The sequence below is a fragment of the Chiloscyllium plagiosum genome, unplaced genomic scaffold, assembly GCF_037043375.1.
Source record: "Chiloscyllium plagiosum isolate Xiang-an unplaced genomic scaffold, Cpla_swu_hap1 HiC_scaffold_23, whole genome shotgun sequence".
Taxonomy (NCBI): Eukaryota; Metazoa; Chordata; class Chondrichthyes; order Orectolobiformes; family Hemiscylliidae; genus Chiloscyllium; species Chiloscyllium plagiosum.
In genome coordinates, this window is record NW_028270161.1 from 22,440,001 (window position 1) to 22,462,663 (window position 22,663).

The 22,663-nt window shown below is 41.4% G+C and overlaps 1 protein-coding gene across 2 annotated transcripts in view; it reads right to left on the reverse strand.

The window, feature by feature from the left end:
- shank3a (SH3 and multiple ankyrin repeat domains 3a) overlaps positions 1-22,663 on the reverse strand; it is a 1,012,090-nt gene that overhangs the window by 982,862 nt on the left and 6,565 nt on the right. Inside the window, exon 1 of one of the 2 annotated variants that reach the window (XM_043713934.2) lies at positions 10,295-10,386. The exons of the other annotated variant lie outside the window; for it this stretch is intronic. The gene's annotated coding sequence lies outside the window, so the exon portion shown is untranslated. Of the gene's footprint in view, positions 1-10,294; positions 10,387-22,663 lie in introns of those variants that run through there. 2 annotated transcript variants of the gene reach the window in all.

Below are 22,663 nucleotides of genomic sequence, written 5' to 3' on the forward strand. Positions count from 1 at the left end.
ATTGGGGAGACAGGCCGCCTACTTGCGGAGCGTTTCAGAGAACACCTCTGGGACACCCGGACCAACCAACCCAACCACCCTGTGGCTCAACATTTCAATTCCCCCTCCCACTCCACCAAGGATATGCAGGTCTTTGGACTCCTCCATCGCCAGACCACAACAAAACGACGGTTGGAGGAAGAGCGCCTCATCTTCCGCCTAGGAACCCTCCAACCACAAGGGATGAACTCGGATTTCACCAGTTTCCTCATTTCCCCTCCCCCCACCTTGTCTCAGTCTAATCCATCGAATTCAGCACCGCTTTCCTAACCTGCAATCTTCTTCCCGACCTCTCCGCCCCCACCCCAGTCTGACCTATCACCCTCACCTTGACCTCTTTCCACCTATCACATTTCCGACGCCCCTCCCCCAAGTCCCTCCTCCCTACCTTTTATCTTAGCCTGCTGGACAAACCTTCCTCATTCCTGAAGAAGGGCTTATGCCCGAAACGTCGATTCTCCTGTTCCCTGGATGCTGCCTGACCAGCTGCGCTTTTCCAGCAACACATTTTCAGCTCTGATCTCCAGCATCTGCAGACCTCACTTTCTCCTCTATTTTCCTGGAGTCTACCTGGTTTTTCAGGTGACAGTGAAACAGCATTGATCAACTAAGAGTAGAATATGGACAAGTATGATATTAAACCAGATGTTATTGGGGAGATGGGACTTTCTTTGAGGTTTTGAGAAAGAAAGTTTACGAAATGCATGTACATCTCAGACATGTGTTTACAACCTTTAAAACAATTCCCCTTCCAAATCAATTTTTAACTATGTAAAAAGTAGTGGTTTTAACTAAGGGACATATACTCTGGTAATACAGCAGGAACAGCAATTGGTAGTACTGTCTGGAAGATTTCCTGTACTGTTGAATAGGTGACAGTCCCCAGATAATTGAAAGGAGAATTATCAAAAGGCAGTCTCATGGTGAGGGAAGAGTGGGAGGAAAAGAAAGAGAAAAGAGTTGCTCATTTTAAGTTGAATGTTCGATCAAAATCAGATTGTGGAATCATTCAATCCACTGTGTACATTCTGCTGCAAGTCCAGAGTCTTTTCCTGTCAGGCCTCAAAATCTAATGTTTGTTGAGTAACAGCCTCAGATCAAAGATTAATTGTTGCCTGATTGGAGGAATATTTTTTGTCTCAATTGCTTTGCATTGGTAACTTTCTCTGACATTTTAATGGGCATTTAATAAAGACACTATAACTTACATTAAGTATGCTATAAACTATACAAAACAGACTATAAAATGTAGATACTATGTTTTAGATAACATGCTATAAATAATAAGATATCAACTGTACACACTGCAACATCTTCAGCCCAGAAACTCAGAAGAATGAGTTGCCCAATTTTCTTTCAACAGGCCTCACACTCTCAGACTCACCAACCACGACACTGTAACCCTTCAAGACATAGGAGACACACACAAGATGGGGTAGTCAGTGAATAAGTACACAATGTTTATCAAAGTATTATTTCTCCAACCAGGGCCTGTTGGTAGTTCTAATGCTGAGTCCTCTGTTGATTTGCAAATCTAAAATATACATTTGTTTGGCCAACTTGTAGTGCAGTTCCTTGGAAACATAGAAGACAAAGTTTGGATAACCAAATTTATATCAGTGCTTTATAATGTTTTGCCTCTCAGATTCATATTCCAAGGTGTACTTGAGGTGAAGAATTCATATGTTAATCTATGTTCCAGAAAATTCCAAAATCCAGGAATGTCTCAGTCCAAAGCATTCTGGTCTAGAGAGGTTATAGCAAAGTACACATATAATGAAAATATACCGTGAGTCAATAATATACTGTAATTGATAGTATTTGTAGCCTTTATTGATAATATCTCAAGAAAGTACTTTTGTTGAAACACTGCAGGTAATGGACTACTAATAATTATTTAGATACAACATAAGAAATGGTGAGGTTTTTCCATTTATCTCTCTTGCATTCTGCTTTTCTCACTTAAGACAGCAGACTCTCAAGTTTAAGTGTGTTATTAAAGCTGGACAGAATCTGTGAAACAGCCTGGGAGACGTTATAATGGTGATCATTAAGTAGAATTCAGCTGAATGCAAACTTATTGTTTCAATTTTTCATTATTTGAAAGATTACACCATCGGGAAGGCAACAAAACACCAACTGCTTCAGCGGGATAATAAATACAATCCATTGTCCCCCGTCGGATACTAGAAAAGCCTTACATCATCTTCCTGTGTTTTGGAGTCTCTGAGCTCACAAGCAGCTTTGACCCAAATCAACCTTCAAACACTCACAGATACTGCAGACCCTTTAACTGAGTTAAAGGCCCATGACTCTTCAGAGGACTATTCATCAGATGAAAACTTTACTTTGAAGCAAAGCTAAAGTCAGGGGAAAGTGACTAGAAATCAAAGAGATAGATTCTAAGGAAGTTAGGGAACTGAATAGCCATGATGTTGGCAATTCCAAAACCAACACGTGGGGGGGCTTAAAGCACCAATGATTGGGTGAAGGAAGCAGGGAGTGGTAAAAAGGCCTGAATTGGTAGGGCATTGCCTCAAAGTGTTATAGGGGTATGCAGGAGTTTACAATAATAAAGAGGGTGCAAGGCCAGGGTGAGATTTGTGAACAAAGTCGATTAGATTAGATTAGATTCCCTACAGTGTGGAAACAGGCCCTTCGGCCCAACAAGTCCACACCGACCCTCTGAAGAGTAACCCACCCAGTCTCATTTTCCCTCGGACTAATGTACCTAACACTACGGGCAATTTAGATTAGATTACTTACAGTGTGGAAACAGGCCCTTCGGCCCAACAAGTCCACACCGACCCGCCGAAGCGCAACCCACCCATACCCCTACATTTACCCCTTTTAACCTAACACTACGGGCAATTGAGCATGGCCAATTCACCTGACCCGCACATCTTTGTGACTGTGGGAGGAAACCGGAGCACCCGGAGGAAACCCACGCAGACACGGGGAGAATGTGCAAACTCCACACAGTCAGTCGCCTGAGTCGGGAATTGAACCCGGGTCTCTGGCGCTGTGAGGCAGCAGTGCTAACCACTGTGCCACCGTGCCGCCAAGACGAGGGGAATGCTTTATGGAGGGGAGGGGGAGGTCTCTGGGACAGGGGTTGGAGGAGATTTGGAAGCAATGGCAGGGCGGGGTGTCGCTCAGAGGCCATCTGCCTGCCCTAGGTCCATCCACTCAGACTTACACAAATGAGCAATGATTGCAGGAGCACTCCTTCCTGCAAAACTGGTAGCATGGCCAATTCACCTAACCTGCACATCTTTGGACTGTGGGAGGAAATTGGAGCACCCGAAGGAAACCCACGCAGACAGGGGGAGAATGTGCAAACTCCACACAGTGAAGTCATTGCTCAGCTGACAGCCATTTTAGTCAGAGAACATGGAATAATGGGCAATCTCAACACCACACTGGAACAGCAGCCCCCCAAAAAACTTGAGCTGTTCTGTTAATGAGGTACAGATTTCCACATTGGAACATGTGTTCTTTGAAAAAATAAAACTCTCCCTTCGCTGGAGGGTCAGAGTCAGACGTGTGGTTGTACAGCACCTTATTTCAAAGAAATTATAACGGATTAATATGAACTCAGTAGCTTACAAATTGCATCATGCCCAAATCATGCTATGATCATGGTTCAACACAGAGTACACGGACTCAATGAGGTTGAGAACAGGACCACCATTCATCACTCAGTTGTTTCAGGCAAAGGCCCTAAACCTGAGCAATTTGACAGGCGGTGCACTTTAAACACAGAACAAATTGCAAAGCCAGTGACTGTTATGTCGGCACTTGTAGTAAACATCTTTACACACGTTAAGATCCCACAAGCCAAATGTAGTAAACATCTTTACACACATTAATTCCATTTGGCTTGTGGGATTTTAAACGATTGAGCATCCTGGATTTCCCAGTTTTTGGGTGATGTCAGTCAGGCAGCTGATTGGCTGCCAGCGGGCTTTCTGCAGGGTTTCTGAATCTGGAGGAAGATGTCCTGGCTGCTTGGAGCTGCTGGCTAATCAGAGTCTACCATCTCCAGAGCTCACCATGGCAGAGGTCATGGTGCTGAGGCACAGCCCTGCTCTGACCCCTGAATGAGGTCAAAGGTAAGACGAGGGGAATGCTTTATGGAGGGGAGGGGGAGGTCTCTGGGACAGGGGTTGGAGGAGATTTGGAAGCAATGGCAGGGCGGGGTGTCGCTCAGAGGCCATCTGCCTGCCCTAGGTCCATCCACTCAGACTTACACAAATGAGCAATGATTGCAGGAGCACTCCTTCCTGCAAAACTGGTAGGCTGCCCATATTGGCTAACCAACTGGGTAGATTGGCTACTTACTTACCCTTGCTGGAGCTAAAGTAATTGCAGCTTAAGTGGGATAAGGTCCTTAAGCGGTCACTCATTAACTACTTAAGGGTCTTCATTGACAGCAGTTAACAGGCTGGTCCTGGGTCTTCCAGTCCAGAACTTACATTCTGAGGCAGCAGAAAGAGGATGTCATCTCATTTAATTATTTGCCATTCATACTGCTTTCCCTGAAATGTTGCACAGGGGAACATCCTTGTCTTTGTTCCCAAAACAAATATCACCAGAAGAAAGACAATCTTGGCCGGACCATCCAGAAAACTCTGAGCCAAATAGTATCACGGGATGTTAAAAGCCCACAAGGCTTCGATTTCACTTTGTCAGTATAGTCCAGTTCAGCAGGTTTATATGTAAGATTGAACATTGAGCTTGAACTCATACACTTTCCTGACTTCAAGATAAACATGTTATCATTAACTGTACCAAAGAGACCTATGAAGAAAATGCTCTCCCAGACCAACATCACTCTTTTAAACAGACGATAGTCATTATACAATGGATGAACACATTGTGGGTTAGCTCATAGAGGAAAATGATGTAAAGATAGAAATTAATCAGCATTAGGACCATTTTTCTAGATAGAGATTAGTGGCAAAAGTGGCCAATTTTGCAGGACTCTGTCCAATTCCCTCACTAAGCCTGAAAAATTTCCAAAGGGTACAAGAGGTAAGTAAGACATTTCCTGGAATTTTTAAAGTGGAATTTAATTCCCAGGCTTGCTCTTTCACCCAATATTACCACGCTGCATTAGATTAGATTAGATTACTTACAGTGTGGAAACAGGCCCTGCGGCCCAACAAGTCCACACCGACCCGCCGAAGCGCAACCCACTCATTCCCCTACATTTACCCCTTTACCTAACACTACCGGAAATTTAGCATGGCCAATTTACCTGACCTGCACATCTTTGGACTGTGGGAGGAAACCGGAGCACCCAGAGGAAACCCACGCAGACACAGGGAGAACATGCAAACTCCACACAGTCAGTCGCCTGAGGCGGGAATTGAACTCAGGTCTCTGGCGCTGTGAGGCAGAGGGTACAATTAAGGGTACTCACTTACTCTATTGTCCATGAGTTTAGAAACATTACCTCAGCAGCACTAAATGCTTAATTTCCCACTTCTTCAGCCTGTGTTAATATTGTTCTCGATACACACTGATATTGTTGAAGCTCTGTTTCCCTGAAGTGCAGTAAAATCTAAGCTTTCCAACAGAAAACCCATCTCACCCTTATGTTGAATTCTTTAAATCATGCCCATATTTTACAGCAACCTTCCATGTTGCATAATTACCAACTTACATTGAAAAACAATAAATGTTTTAAATGGTTTCTCACAGCAGGGGACAGCTGGTGAGCAGAGAAGAAATGGAAGCAACTTTCCTCATTTCTTACTTCCTTTCATTTTAGGAAAAATGCTAAATCTGCAGTCTGACTTTTCAAAGCAGGGGGAGGGCCTACCAAAAATAGGGTAACATGATCAGCTGGTGTCTCCTCTAAGGACTATGTCCATGAAGGTGTGTCAGTGTGGAATCTGGCCCTGGAAGTACACAGCATCAGGGTCCCAGCCTCAACCCTAACCATCCGTCAAATCAGACAGCCTGATGGAATAAAGGACAAAATCAAATGTCTGCCGTTGCACAAGCCCTGCTCCTTTACAGGGCTGTTTACCCTCTTCAGTTGGAATACCTCTAGTATCGAATAGCTGTCTTCCTTTTATTTGGGGGGGGGGGGGGGGGGTGGAAGAGGTGGTGTAGTGCATCCTAGCACATAAACAACTGCCATTTTATAGAATCACTTACAGTATAGAGGGAGGTCACACAGTTCATCATGTCTGTGAAAGAACTCTTGACTCATCTCCTCTTTGCCTTGCTGTTTCCTTTCGTGCATTGCCTTTTTTGTGAGTTAGTACTGAATCTGCCTTCACTTTTTTAAAGTAATGCATTTTGCAATTATCTTAAAATCTGTGCCAGTCAGCTGGTTACTGAGCCTTCAGGCAATGGATAGTGAACCTCCTTCTTATATAAGGGTGTGAAATAGTTAATGTTGAGGAGTGCCTTAAGCACCACCCATTTTGATGATGTCACATGGGCTTGGTGGGAGGTCAGCCTAGGATCTGGAAAGACAAAGACCTACCCTCTGGATTTTCTTCATGATGTCCATCACAATAGGTATATCTCATAGGGGCCTTGGCAATATGGAACATGGCCTGATTTATGGTAGAATCTGGAGGGAATTCAGCTTTGATCCCTGTCTAACCTCCAGAAAACTCTCTGTCAGCAACAACAATGAAGTTGAAGTGCAGTGAGTCATAAGCCTGTGGGAGTACATCTCCTGCTGTACAATATACTCAGTACTCACTGCAGTTATTCTAGTGACAGCCAGTTTGGAGTGTGTACAGATTCCTCCCCCTCCTCCAGGGCTCAATCTCAAATCTCAACTGGTTACTTTCACCTACAGTTCTTTCCTTTCCAAAGAGTAACCTTATCATGTCAAAGTGCAAGTCAAATAATCATCAATTAATTGGGCGAATGGTCTGACTAACCCCACAATACCGCGTGATAGAGAAGGGAATGCCTGGCTCTCTCTGTCGATCTGACTGCCTTGTATATTGTGAACAGCTGGGGTGCAGTGGAAACAATCCACAATCCTTGGACATAGGGCAGATTTTAAATCATTGAGCTCATACTTTATCTATTTGACGATACCAATTGGCTCAGATCAGTTTTGTCAGATTTGCTAGATTTTTTGGATGGAATCAGTCGAATACAAGGCATCTGATTTCTTGTGACCATCCCCCCCCCCACCATGTCATTACTATGACCTTCCTCCGTGTCATCAATATGACCTTTCCTCCGTGTCATCACTGTGACCTTCCATGTCATCACTATGACCATCCCCCGTGTCATCACTGTGACCTTCCCTCATGTCATCACCGTGACCTTCCTCCGTGTCTTCACCGTAACCTTCCCCTCGTGTCATCACCGTGACCTTCCCCTCATGTCATCACTGTGACCTTCCCAGTGTCATCACTGTGACCTTCCCCACCATGTCATTACTATGACCTTCCCGTGTCATCATCATGATCTTTCCTCCACGTCATCACCATGACCTCCCGTGTCATCATCGTGACCTTCCCCTCATGTCATCACTGTGATCTCCGTGTCATCACCGTGATCTTACCCATGTGTCATCACCCTGACCACCATCACACCCACCCCACCTGTATCATCATCAGGACTGCCTCCATTGTTTTCGTATTGTTCCGTGAGGGAATTCTACTCTTCATGGGAGTTCTTTCCTTTCTATACGCTGTTGGGGCCATATTTATGATCTATATTTATGATTTGAATGAGAAAAGTGAACTCAGCCAGGTTTTCAGATGTTACAAAAATAGGTGGAAAGATAAGGGTTGAGGAAGATTCTGCAGTGGAATATGGGCAGGTTAAAGGAGGGAGCAAAAATTTGGCATGGAGAAATAGAAGCTGGGAAAATGTGAGGTCATTCACTTTGGCAAGAAGAATAGAGGAGCCGAATATTATTTACACAGAGAAAGGCTACAGCAAGTGATAGAGGGATTTGGGAAACCTAATCCTTGAATCACAGAAAAGATGGCATCCAAGTTCAAAGGCTAATAACGAAGACACATTATCAACTGCCTTTACTTCAAAGGGAATACAGGATAAAAACAGGGCTGTTTTGCTAAACTATATAAGGCACTAGTCAGATCACAGCTAGAATATTGCGAACTGCTTTGGGCCCTTTATCTAAGGAAAGATTTCCTGGCATTAGGACCGTCTCAGAGATGGGTTCACTAGGCTAATACCAGTTATGGAGAGACTGTTTTATGAGGAAAGGTTGACTCAGCCAGACCTGTATTCATTGGAATTTAGAAGAAAGAGAAGTGACTTTATTGAAACTTCGAAGATTCTTAGAGGATTTGACAGAGTAGATGAAGAAAGGTCACTTCCCCTTTTGGGAGAGTCGAGGGTCAGAGGACATAAACTAAGAATAAAGGGTTGCACATTTAAGGCAGAGATGAGAAAGAATTTCTTCTTTCAGAGAGTAGTGTATCTGTAGACTCCTTTACCATAGAGGGTTGTTAAGACTGAGTCAGAGTACACTCAAGGTAGAGATAGACAGATTTTGAACTAATAAGGGGGTCAAGGGTTATGAGAAAAAGGCAGGGTGGTGCTGAAAGTTATCAGATCAACCCCGATCTCATTGAATGGCAGAGAAAACTCAATGGGCTGAATGGCCTATTGTTGCTCTTAAGTCATAGTTCCAATCACATGGAGTGGGCACATTTTTATCTTTGCCCACATTGTAAGAAAATGACAACTTTAATTTCCATTGATGGCATTTTACCCCTCAATAAATTCATTATTTTTTTTAATATAAAATCTTGATTCATAAATCTATTCAGTTAAGTCCAGGTAAGAGTTATACAATGCCTTAGCTGGTGAGGACTTTTAGTATCCTCCTGTTAAAGAGCATATTTCAATTTATCTGGGAAAGAGACTAGGATACTAACAATAAAATATTGAAGATCAGTCAGTCAGTCCTCTTTAATATTGCTAGGTCACTGTTTCCTATGTCCATGGTGCCAGCAATACTCACATTTGTGAGTCAGAAAGTTTTAAGTACAAACCGCACAGCAATATCTTGAGCCTAAGATCTAACCAAACTCTCAATGTACTGTTGAGGCAGCACTGTTCTGCCAAAGGTACCATCTTTTGGGTGGAGGGTTAGAAACAGGCCCCTTGTCATCCCCACATATGCAGAAATGAAAGATCACATGACATCAATTTGAAAAAGAGCAAGGGAGTTCACCCAGGTTCTGGATCAATATTTATCCCTCAATCAACTTCATTAAAATATAGTTATTCAGCCAGGAATACTGAGTCTGAGACAGCATAGCATGCAAAACTGCTTACCACAATTCTTATATAACAGTAGTGATTACAAATACTTCATTGCTGTAAAGGTTGTGAAAGATACTATATAAATGCTAATTTTCCTATTTGTCCCTCAGTCTTATAGTTTGAAATTATAATACAGCAGCCAGGACCTACCAATCACCCCCTTGTATTCATTCAATCAGAACTGAAGTGTTTACATTAAAACTATCCTTATCCAAAAAAAATCTCGAGACAGAAAGTCAAATTAAAAATTCAGAACTGTGATAGATAGATTTTTGTTAGGCAAACATAGTAATGGATATGAAGTCAAGGAAAATAAATACTTAGGCATGAACTAACTGAAGGGCAGAACAGAAATGGGGGATTGAGTGGTGCCCTTCCCATGACACTGAGTGTGTGGGATTTCAGCTGAGTGTGTGGGATTTGAGAATGGTTATCAGCCATTTAAAAACTTTCTGTCGCTCTAGGAATAACAATACTATGCATGAAGGTACTGAGACACACTCACCAGGATTAGTACAATTGAGCCAACTAGACCATTTTAAACCAGTGCTGGTAGCTGGGGCATTTTGAGAGCCCTCTTTGTCCAGGGTTAGGGCTAGAGTTTATCCACCTCTTACCATAAAAGTGATGCCCCTGTGGTGGACCTTGACCCCGATTTCCTAATTGTTGAATGGTCTGTTAATACATGGGATTCACAGTGAAAGCTGAATGCTCTGTGACAAGGGGTGGGAGCAGCATCAGAAGCAACACCATCAGGAGAGGAGAGGACCTGTCCCCAGGGGGTGAACATGAAATTGAAGGGGACGCAATACGTGCTCCCTCATATACCCTCACAGGCACAATCATACAACTGTACACTTTCAGATTTGTATATACTTGGTACACCATTACACAAAGATGGACAATATCTTCAGAGGCACAATGCACAACATATAAAGACAGAAGCCAATGAATGGAATACCTGTAAAACTGCAAATATTCAACGAAGCTATACTGAGGGTGTGGATAGTGCTGGCCATAGTCCGAGACCTGTGGGAAATGGCTGGAATCCTGCCCTTCTCTCTTCAATTCCCTCGCAATTTATTTGTGTTCTGTCTGAACAGGCTGTCTGTATGTACATCAAACCCTGCTCAACAGGATACGACAGGAGTGGATGACTAACAACTCATTCTCCCTGACTCAGAGAGCTGTGATTAAAATAAATTCACAGGGCACAAAGAGAACAATATCCCTGTTCAAACCCAAGCTCACCTCAACCTATCACTTCCAAAATATCAAAGAAAATCACCTTTGCAATTATTTACTCATTCTCCTGTCTGTTTCTGGCTTTTGTTATTTTGACTTTTTTTTCCTTTTAGTGCTGATGACATCAATGGGGAAAGGTGATTTGGAGAATTTCCTGAGCTTGGTGAGAGTGTAAAGGAGGGGGAGTTAAATATACAGAATGAGATGATGCAGAGTTTATTTAATAATGCTGTTCCAATGTGAACAGTGAATGCTGTGTGCACACTTACACTCTCCTCCAGCAGTCGAAACTGGATCTCACGACAGAGGTTTTTTTAGGCACAAAACAAAAGCATAAATGTCTAAATTAAGTGGGCTCATCTGTGCTTCAACAGCACTGAAAATCTGTCTGGTGCCATTTTGGTGAGGACACTATGATGGCATCAGTTGAAAGCAGGCATGAAGATTATTCAAAAGGTGCATGCTAATGAATATGATAACATGTTAACTCTTGGTTAAGGACTCTTTCCTCAAATTGGTGAAATCTAGTCAGAAGTCACACGACACCAGGTGACAAAGGAGCTATGCTCCAAAAGCTTGTGATTTCAAATAAACCTGCACTATAACCTGGCGCTGTGTGACTTCTGACTTTGTCCACCCCAGTCCAACACCCGCACTACCATATCATTGTGAAGTCTAGGCATCAATGACCCCGCATAAGTTGTGAGTGGTTTCTTTCTCAGTTCTCCAGAGGCTGAAATAAATGGCGCTTAGACAGGGGAGCTTGAAATGGTCAAGACCAAGATAATCAGGAGCTTTCTTCTGGATTCCATGAATTGCCATAAATAGGAGCAGGAGTGAGCCATTTCGACCTTTAAACATATTCTGACCTACTGTTCAGGATTATGGCTGCTCATTAAACTAACTCCATCTGACCACCTTTGTCTTGGTTGCCCATCCTTTAATATTTTTGCTTGTCAAAAATCTATATGTCAAATATAAGATTAACAGCTGATATAAAATTAACAACTGTTTTGTTGAAGATCATTCCAAAATGTCCACCACACTGTATGGAGCTGTGTTACCTAATTTCATTCCTGAAAAGCTTGATTCTAATTTTTAAACTTTGGCTCTAATCTTGGACTCCAAAACCACCACCCTTTCAATCTACCCTAATTGTTCCCTTGATATTTTGAAAGTGTTGATCAAATCTCCTCTTAACCTGCTTAATTCCAGAGAAGAAAGCTGAAAATGTGTTGCTGGAAAAGTGCAGCAGGTCAGGCAGCATCCAAGGAACAGGAGAATCGACGTTTCAGGCATAAGCCCTTCTTCAGGAATGTAGAGGGAGGAAGAGAACTTCTTCAAGGAAGGCATCCTTGTAAGAGGATTCGCAGTAGGTTAAAATCTTTGAGAGAAAGTGAGGGCTGCAGATGCTGGAGATCAGAGCTGAAAATGTGTTGCTGGAAAAGCGCAGCAGGTCAGGCAGCATCCAAGGAACAGGAGAATCGACGTTTCGGGCATAAGCCCTTATTCCAGAGAACCCAATAACAGTTTCTGCACACTCTTTTCGGATCCTAGCACTTGGAGGTTGCTACCATACTAGTCAATTTAAGTTGTGCTCACTCAAAAGCCAATACATTCTCCTTAAGGTTTGGGGGTTGTCAGAACTGCTCATCATAAACAATGCGATCTAACCAGAGCTGTGCATTATTGCAGCATAGATTCCAACCTTTTGTATTCTAATTCTCTAACCAGAACAAACAATATCTATTTACCTTTTAATTATTTATTGTACTGTTCATAATCTTTTAATGAGCTGTGTACCTATGTACCAAGGCTCTTTGGAGCTTTACTGCTTCAGGCTTTTTGCCATTTAGAAGATAGTCCATTCCATCTTCATCTATTCATGTGGGCGATCACAAAAGAGAACATTTCTCCAGTTAAATTTAAGGAAAATCAAAGCCATGTCTTCAGTCTCCACTGTAAATTCCGTTCCCAAGCAACCAATCCCATTCTGCTCCCTGTTAATTATCTGAGATTAAATCAAACTGTTTACAATCTTGATGTCATAGAACAAAGAACATTTACAGCCCAGGAACAGGCCCCTCCAAGCCTGTGCCAATCCAAAACCACTCTCTAAGCCTATTGCCCAATTCCTAAGGATCTGTATCCTTCTGCTCCCCACCTACTCATGCATCTGCCAGACACACCTTAAATGAATCTACCGTGCCTGCCTCTACTACCTCTGCTGGCAATGCGTTCCGGGCACCTACCACCCTCTGTGTAAAGTATTTTCCACATGTATCCCCCTAAAACTTTTCTCCTCTCACCTTGAACACGCGACCTCTCATTACTGAATCCCTCACCCTGGGAAAAAGCTTATCTCTATCCACCCTGTCTACACCCTTCATGATTTTGTCGACCTCAATCAGTTCCCCCCCCCCATCTCCTTTTTTCTAATGAAACAATCCTAACCTACTCAACCTCTTTTCATAGCTAGCACCTTCCATACCAGGCAGCATCCTCATAAAATTCTCTGCACACCCTCGCCAAAGCTTTTGGTAATGTGGCGACCAGAACTGTACACAGTGTTCTAAATGTGGCCGAACCAAAGTCTTGTACAGTTTTAACAGGACCTGCCAGCTCTTATACTCAATACCCCGTCCGACGTAGGCAAGCATATCATCTGCCTTCTTGACCACTCTATCCACCTGTGCAGCCACCTTCAGGGTACAATGGACCTGAAATCCCAGATCTTTCTGCTCATCAACTTTTCCCAAGGCTCTTCCGTTTACAGTATAGCAAGGCTCTTCTGTTTACAGTATAACTTTGACTCATATTTAACTCCTGATGAGTTTCTGATTACATAGCCATTGCCAAACTGTCTGTTTTCACTTGTATAACGTTATCGAATTCTGAAAATTCTGAAGGAGAGAATTAATCTCCACTTCGAGAGGCAATATTTGATCAGATATTGTCAGCGTGGCTTTGTCAGAGGGAGGTCATGCCAAACAAATTTGATAATATTTTTCAAGGAGGTGACCAGGTCTGTCATTGCAGGTGGTGCAGTTGATGCAGTTTACATGCATTTCAGCAAAGGCTTTGTCAAGATCTCACATGGGACACTGATAACGATGGTAAAAGCACATGGTACCCAGGGTAAGTTGGCAAGTTAGATGAAAAATTGTCTTAGAGATAGGAGACAGGGGGTGACGGTAGAAGGCTGTTGGTATGACTGGAGGCTGGTGCCCAGTGCCGTACCACAGGGGTCAGTGCTGGGTCCCTTATTGTTCATGATATGCAAACAATATAGAGGAGAATGTGGGGGAATGATAAGCATATTTGCAAGTTAAGTAATAAGAAAAAGAATAAGTAGTAATAAGAAAAATGAATACTCAATAGATGGCAGGAAACTAGGAAGCTCAGAGGAACTGAATGATCTTGGGGTGTTTGTTCACAGAGCTCTGAAGGCAGTAGGACAGGTTAATACGGTGTTGACAAAGACATATGGGAGACTTGCCTTTTCAGTTACAACATGGATTATAAGAATAGGGAGGTTATGTTGGAGCAGTCAGGAGTTTAGTTGGGCCACAGTTAGAGTACTGTGTACAGTTCTGGTCACCACATTATAGGAAGGAAGTGATCATACTGGAATGGGGTGCAAAGGGGATTCCCCAGCATGTCATCGGGGATGGAGCATTTTGATTTTGAAATGAGTCTGGATAAACCTAGGTTGCTTTCTTTAGAGCAGAGGAGGCTGAGGGGGGATCCTAATGAAGTGTATAAGATTATGGGAGCATGGACAGGGTGGATAGGAAGCAGCTGTTCCCTTTAATTGAAGGGTCAGTAACAAGGGGGCATAATTTTAAGGTGAAGGGCAGGAGGATGAGGTAATTTACAAAAAAAAAGGTTTTATCATCGAAGAGGGTGGTGTGAATTTGAAATACACTGTCTGGGAATCAGTTGAGGCAAGAAACCTCACCTTTACATGGATGAGCACATGGAATGTTGTAATATTCAAGGTTATGGGCCAAGCACTGGGTAATGGGATGTGTGTAGATAGATCTGCGCAGACTCAATAGGCTAAAGGGCCTCTGTACGGTTCTAAAGTCTATGAACTCATCCTCAGTCATTTACTATAGAAGCGTTTAATGCCTTAGGTATCCTTGGTACCTTTAGACTTGATTATTCCAAGCCAGTCCTTGCTGACCTCTGATATTTTATCCGCTGTTAATTTGAGGTGATCCAAAATTCTGCTGACTCACATCAAGTCTCACCCTACTGATCACTGACATACATTGATGTGCTGTTTGACCAAGAGCCAATATTCTAATCAAACCCCTCCATGGTCTCACCCCTTTCTATCACCATAGTCTCTAAAATATTGATGCTCCTTTAATTTTGGCCTCCTGAGCATGTCCAATTTTAGTTGCTTCTCCAATGGCCATCCTTTCAGCAACCTAGTCCCTTAAGTTTGGAATATACTCCATGAACCACACCACACCTTTTCCTCACTTTCTTCCCCAACATGTTCCTTAAAACATCTCCTTGACGAAGCTTAAGGTCATCAACACCAAATTGCCTTATCTGGCTTGGTACTAGTAACAAGGGATGCTTTATTAGATGCTATACAGAAATAGATTGTTGTTATTTGCTTATAAATTTGTCACAGTTTTATACATTCAGTAAATTTATTCATATATCTATTGTTTCATGCTTCCATTAACACTGCTTACAATGCCACCTTTTCTTGTGTCAACTTGGATAAATGGCTTCCTGTCCCATCATCTATTTTGGTAATAAATATGGTGAATTGAGGGCTCAAAACAGATCTTTTATGACAAGACAGGCTCAATCTTACTGCTTACAGTACACACCATTATCCTAACTAGCTGGCCCTTGCCAACGAGTCAATGTCCTAGCCAGATCAACAAATTGAGTTCAATTCCACAAGCTTCAAAATCAGCTAAAAGACTCTTTTGAAGGACTTCATTGAATGTCTTCTGGAAGTCCATATAAATAAGATCCACAGGCATTCCTCAACCAATTTTATCTGGTATGGGTTGTCCTTTGCAAATCCATGCTGGGGGGTTCTCTCTGATTAGATGAAAATGTTCAAAGTGTTCAGTCAAACTAACCTCAGTAATATGTTCTGGTAATTGCCAAACAAATTTTAGGGTAATTGGTAATAATTTCCTGGTTTCCCTCATTCATCTTCTTCAATAACAGAGTGACTGCAAAATTTTCCACTCTAAAGAAATGGTTGCTGAATCACGGACAGTCGAGAGACTATAGTTTTGAATCCTGAAATGTTCTCATCCATTTTCTTGTCCAAGAGATTTGTCACTCTCTAGCGCCATTACTTTCATCATTATGCTATTTTGCTTCTTTTAACTTTGGTTCAATATTAGTTGCCTTACAATGCTAACCATTCTGTCCATGCTGATAAACTGTTGCAAAGTAACCTATAACAAGTTCACTATTTCCTTACTTTAACTGACAATTTCAGGCTTATCAGTTTGCAATAATTCACAGTGCTCGAGATCATCCTTTTCTTCCTGAAACAATTGAAAGATTTCTGTATGTCGATTTTGATATTCCTTCGCAAGCTTCTTTCCAGATTGCCTTTTAATAGCTCTTATGATTTGTTTGTCACCTTTTGTAGTCTTTGTATCTCTCCCACTTTCCAAGATCTGTACTATGTCTTATGTGCTTATTAAGAAATAGAGATCTTACCCTGGAGAGGTACAAATTAGTTCTGTGACACATTAAATTCTTTTCAGATCATTTTCATCTGATGTTTTATCATTTTATCCAAACAGATCTGCCCAGTTTTGTGTAGTCTCATTTTTATGTAGACCTAGAATCTTAGTTTGTTCCATGATTCTTTTTTAAAACATTATGTTGAACTCAATCATATTATGATTGTTGTGAGATAAATGTTCATGTATTCATATATTTACGTGCCGTTAACTAAATCTGTTTCATGAACATCTTAATGACAGCTGTCCCCTTACTGACTCCAGGACATACTGCTGCAGATCCTCACTGACTCTCATTGACCATCACTGAACCCTCTCATTAGATGATTACTAAATCCCACTGACCTCTCTCACTAACCGTACTTACACCATCTACCCTTCTGCACTGGATCTCATTCATTGTGCTCATTGACTATTGTCCAACATCAGCTGGGATCATAACAAGTTAGAAGCTGACATGGCAGATCACATTTTATTTTTTGGACTTGACAAGGTGATGATTCACTGGAACACTAGCATGCAATGCTGTAGACTGGCCTTTCACAACTAAATAGAAATTTATTACACAAAAGAAATGAAGATATAAGAGAATGAAACAAATTATTTGCATATAATGTGAGTTAAAAGATTTCAAAGCACATGATACACTACAATCCCATTAATCCCATCACTAACCTTTTGTCAGATACCAGAAGGAGAATTTCCTCTCTATCATATATAGGGTTTGACTTAGCTGTGGCTTCAATTCCCAGTCTTGAGAATCTGATCAATAACCAAGCTTAGACTTTCTCAGCTTTAAATACCTTCCTTGAAGTTTCAACCAAACACTTCTGGACTGGAACATTAAAACTAATACTATACAGAGGCAACCAGTTTCTTAATAGTTCTAAACCATCTCCTTTCATCAGGGACAGCTGTTTTACAAATCCAGCTTCAGCCCAGACTTCTACAAAGCTGCCAAACTGAACCAAAAAGCTTTAATCCAGGCTCTGGATGTATCCCCTAATCAAAAGAAAAGTCAATTTCTGACTTTCTAAACTGAAAGCCTATTGTCAAACAATTTACTTTGCTCATAAAAATTCTCCCAATGAAAAGGAAACTACATATCAGAAAGTTTCCCTCTCTCTCTCATGGTTATTAAAAGAAATTACTGTAGTTTACAACTTACACATTAATCATTAAATACTTTCAGACACACAGACCAAACCCACATACCACTAGCTCAAATACAACATGTAAAATAAATGATATGAAAATATATATAAATCACTGGCCTTTCTCATTGACGCTACATGCAGACCACTGATTTTCCTGGCCCATCTCATTGATCAATGTCACCATCAGCCCTGCTATCACAACTATCTCCAAGTGTAGTCTGCAGGCTATACTTTAGTTTCTGAGCTATGTTAAAGAAGCAGCAAGCTCTTCTTAATCCACCTTAATGCAAGAATGATCAGCAACAGGTTGAACTCTCTCCCTCTGATATTAACTCCTTCCTTACCTGTGGACTATGAATTTCAGTTAAACTGTGGGGGTGGTTCAGAGATAAACACTGCATGTACCTTCAAATGTCTTCAATGTGTGCTGTTAGCAGTCATTACCTAGTTGCCATGGAGATATTAAGAAGTTATGCTGAATACCAGTTGAGTTTTGGCAATGAAGAGATTTTAAAGCAAATGAAGTGCTGGGGTGTCATGCTACACCTTCATTTTGTCCCTGTTTCCATGGAAACACAAAATGCTCTCTCTATTCTTTCTTCGCAATGTATCTGAATCTAGTCCCAAAGGGCACTGATGACTGTGTTTAAAATATTGAATTTTTAAATTGCAGCAAATATTTATGAAGCATAACGATGGTCACTTTGTCAGCAATAGTCCATAGATAGTTAATCATAGGCGCTTTGAATTGGGTTGGGATGGGGGAAGAGAGTTCCAGACAGGGCAACTCCCTTGTTCTGCTTGAACTGAGCAGGAAGCTGTTTAGTCTGAAGGGATACTACTTGCATCCAACAGAGCGCTCCATCAAGACTATACTGGAATGCTAGTTTAGATTAGATTGCCCAAGGCCTTGATTTCATCAACCTCTGTTAACTGTACAAATCAACCCATGACGGGTGCTATTTTATGCTGAACTGAAGCATGATTTCATGGTTTGACTGCATGTTGACTTGACCTGAATACAAACTGGCACAAATGCAAACATACAAAATAGGAGCAGAAATAAACCATTAGGCCTGCTCGAACCATTCAATAAGACCTTGGCTGATCAGTTTGTGTTGCAAATTCCATTTTGCCATCTATCCCTGATGAATGACTTTTAAAAAAAAAGGTGTAACTTTCTGCAAGAACCTTTGAAGTGGCATCTTAGCAAATGTGTTCTCGAAATTCAAGTATTGTACATTTCCAGGCTCCCCTTTATCCACAAATGTTACTCTTTCAAGGGACTCCAATGAATTGATGAAACACAATGTCAGTTTGACAAAACTATGCTGATTCTACATTGAGTTTTTTGAAATGCGCATTGATATTATTCTTAATGACAAATTCTAGACATCTTTCCAACAATAAATGTCAAGCTAGCTGGCTTATAGTTTTCTGCCTCCCTCAATGCTTGAGTAAATGGATAGATTCGTGATGTTCCACTTCAATGGAACCTTTCCTAAATCATGGGAATTATGGAAAATTAACACCAATACATTCACCCCTCACTAGCAACCTCTTTTAAGACCTGTAAATGAAGTTTATCTGGATCTGGAGACTTAAAAGCCCAAGGCTTCGTCAGTTTGCTTTTTCCCACTTATCTCATGATTGTAATGTTGCTAAGTCTCCTTCTCTCTCCCACCTCCTGATTTACAACTGCTACAAGAATGTTTTCTGGGTCCTCTGTAGTGAAGTTGCAAGCAAAATATTTGTTCATTTCATCCACCATTCCCTTATTATCCACTATTTCCTAAATCTCACTTTCTACAGGACCAACATGTACTTCATTGACTCTTTTGCCTGTTACACACCTCCAAAAATAATCCTATAGGTTTTTTCTCTCTAATTTCTTCCTCTTTATTAACATTTCAGTCATTCTCTCTCATACTTTATATTCTGACCAATCATCTGACTGTTCACTCATCTTTACGCAGTTCCTCTTTTTTTTCCTGAAGCTTGATGCTTTGCTTAATGAACCACTGATAGTTGGCCCTCATAGCATCATAAACACAAAGGTTGGTCAGGTGGTAAACACTGAGGTCGAGTGTCCTGGGCTACAAGAAAATATAAATGGGATGGTCAAAAGGACAGATAAATGGAAAATGGAATTTAACCCTGAAACATGTCGGGTGACATACTTTGGATGGAGTAATCTGACAAGGAAGTATTCAATGAATGACATAACACTAGGAAATTCTGTGGAAAAGTAGGACTTTGGAGGGTTTGTTCATAGATCTCTGAAGTAGAAAGATATCTTCGTCGAGTGGTGAAAAAGGCATATGAGGCACTTGCTTTTCTCAACTGAGACAAAGATTTACAATAGCAGGGAAGTCATGTTGGAGTTGTGTAGAAGTTTAGTGAGACCACAGCGAGTGTACTGTGTGCAGTTCTTGTTGCCACATTACAGGAAGCTTGTGATCGCCCTGGAGTAGAGCAGAGGAGATCTGCCAGGATGCTGCCTGGGATGGAAAATTTAAGTTATGAGAAAAGGTTGGATAGGCTTGGGTTGTTTTCATTGGAGCAGAGAAGACTGAGGGGTGATCCGATTGAGGCGTACAACAGTTAGGGGGGCTGTGAGGAAAAACACTTTTACTCAGAGGGCAGTGACAGTCTGGAAAGCACTATCTGGGAGGGTACTAGAGGTGAATTGCCCACAACCTTTAAAAAGTACCTGGATGGGCACTTGGCAGGCCATAACATTCAAGACTATGGGCCAAGTACTGGTAAATGGGATTAGATTGAAGATCAGACTCAATGGGCCAAAGGACCTCTTCTGCACTGTATGATTCTAGTTACTGACATAGCAACTAGTGGAAACAGAATATCCTTCTTTACGTTGTCAAAATTCTTCATAATTTTGAACACCTCAGTGAGGTCACCTCTTAATCTTCTCTATTCCAAGGAGAAGAAGCCCAATCTCTCTAATCTTTCCTTGTTTCTAAAATTCCTCATTCCTGGTAAAATTCTAATAAATCTCCTTTATATTCATTTCAGAGTCTTAACATCCTTCCTTCGACAAGGTGCCCAGAACTGAACACAATACTCCAAATCTTGTAGAGTGTAGCATCACTTCCTTGCTTTTATAGTCTTTGCCTCTATTTATAAACCTAATGATTCTGTAAGCCTTTCTTAACAAATGCTTTAATTTGCCTGGCCACCTTCAGAGAATCATGCACATAAACCCGAGCTCTCTCTGCTCCTATTCTCCCCTCAAGTTGTGCCATTGAGTATCGTCTCTCCATGTTTCTTCTAACAAACTGCATTAGCTCACAATTCTCTGCATTGAAATTCATCTGCAAGGTGTCTGCTCATTTGACCAATTTGTCAATGCCCCTCTGAAGTTGCTCAGCATCATCCTCACAATTCACTATTCTCCCTAGCTTAGCATCATCTGCAAATTTGGTGATTTTTCACTCAACACAAATCTCCAAATTATTTATATAAAAAAAAATAAGCAGCAAAGATCTCAACACAAATCTCTGGGGAAATCCACTTGCAACTCATCTCCAATCTGAGGATTGCCCATCTATACCTGTCCTCCATTTCCTATCCTTTAGCCAACTTCTAATCCATACTGCTAAGGATGAATCAAACCCAAACCTTTCTAATTTGCCAACAAACCTGCCATGTGAATCCTCCACTACACTACGTGATGTAGGTGGACCTACTGTTAAGAAAATAGCTCAGGATGTTGACCCAGTGTCAGTGAATGAACAATGGTACATTTCTAAATCAGAATGGCATGTAGCTTGGAGGGGTACTTGTGGGATACGGTGTTTGCCAGGTAATTGCTTCCCTTGTTCTTCAAAGTGGGAGAGTTAAAGATTTGAAAGCTGTTGTTCTCAGAGTACTGGTGGTGAAAGATCAGTACCAATGCCAATTTAGTCAATTTGAACACTCCCTATTGAGAAAATGATAATCTCTTAATCTTCTAATTAGAAAGGGGAGACTTTACCCTGTGTTTGGCTTGATCAGCATCATCCAGATAATCAGTGATCAGAGTTTTAGAAATATAAAGATGTCACAGGGAAATAGAGAAATCGAAATACATTTTTAGACAATATTGTTGAAACAAACTGCAGATCTTTGTGCTTATTGCACAAGAGAGCACCATGCAATTCATATTGAGTTTTGCAGCTTTCACAAGGCACTGTGGAGTATAGCTACAATGACAGAAATCCAGACCACAAAAGCAATTACAAATGAGGTCAAAGACCAGGAGCATCACAAGATCAGAACAGAGGAGTATTTTAGAAGCCTAAGCCAATAATGTCCAACAGCAGGAGTTTAGTGATTGAACAGAGGCCATTGACTATGAGGTCCTTGATTGGGGCTGTCAACTTGGGGTCAATCAGAGAGCCTTGGCTGACAATTATAAACAGGAGATTCAGAGAGTCTCCTCATTCTAGGGATTCTAGGGACTGGCTCAGAGCTGGCTGGTCAGAGGTCCTGCACTGTGCAGATGTAATGAAAGGGTGACTTGGCGATGGGATACCGGCCTCTGTGCAGTTATTTGAAGGAGAAAGTCAGAGTACCATTCAAAGTACAGAAAATGGGAGATCCATTTTTAAGAGTGACGGTCAGAAAGACTTATACAATGTGCCAACATCGGAAATCATCTGGAAAGCCTTTCATGGAATAGGACTCATCTTATAAAGCTGAAAATAGTACTACTCTTTCACTGAAATCATGATCAGGATGATTACTGTTTATTAAAGCTGCAGAGAGCTGGATTGGTTAATTGAAGCCAGTGAGGAAACTGGAATAGTTTATTAAGGTTGTGATTGGTAGGCTTCATCCAGGGAAATGCAAAAAAGGCATGAAGCTTTGAATTTACTCTCTGAAAGTTGGAATCCTCCATTTTGAGCTTAGATGCACAGGCAAATCATCCAACAGAGCAGTACACAGCATCAGCATTGTTATACTGATTAAAAACTTTAAAATTAGAAAACTAAGGAAGAAATTAGGAAGTCAAGGCACCAGAAATAATGTCGCAAATACAACACAGCATAGTGCGGTTCTGAGGAAGGGACTCTGGACCCGAAATGTTAACTCTCCACAGATGCTGCCAGACCTGCTGAGCTTTTCTAGCAATTTATTTTTTTGTTACAGAATTGGACAGTATGAGCAAAGTAATTCTGAAGG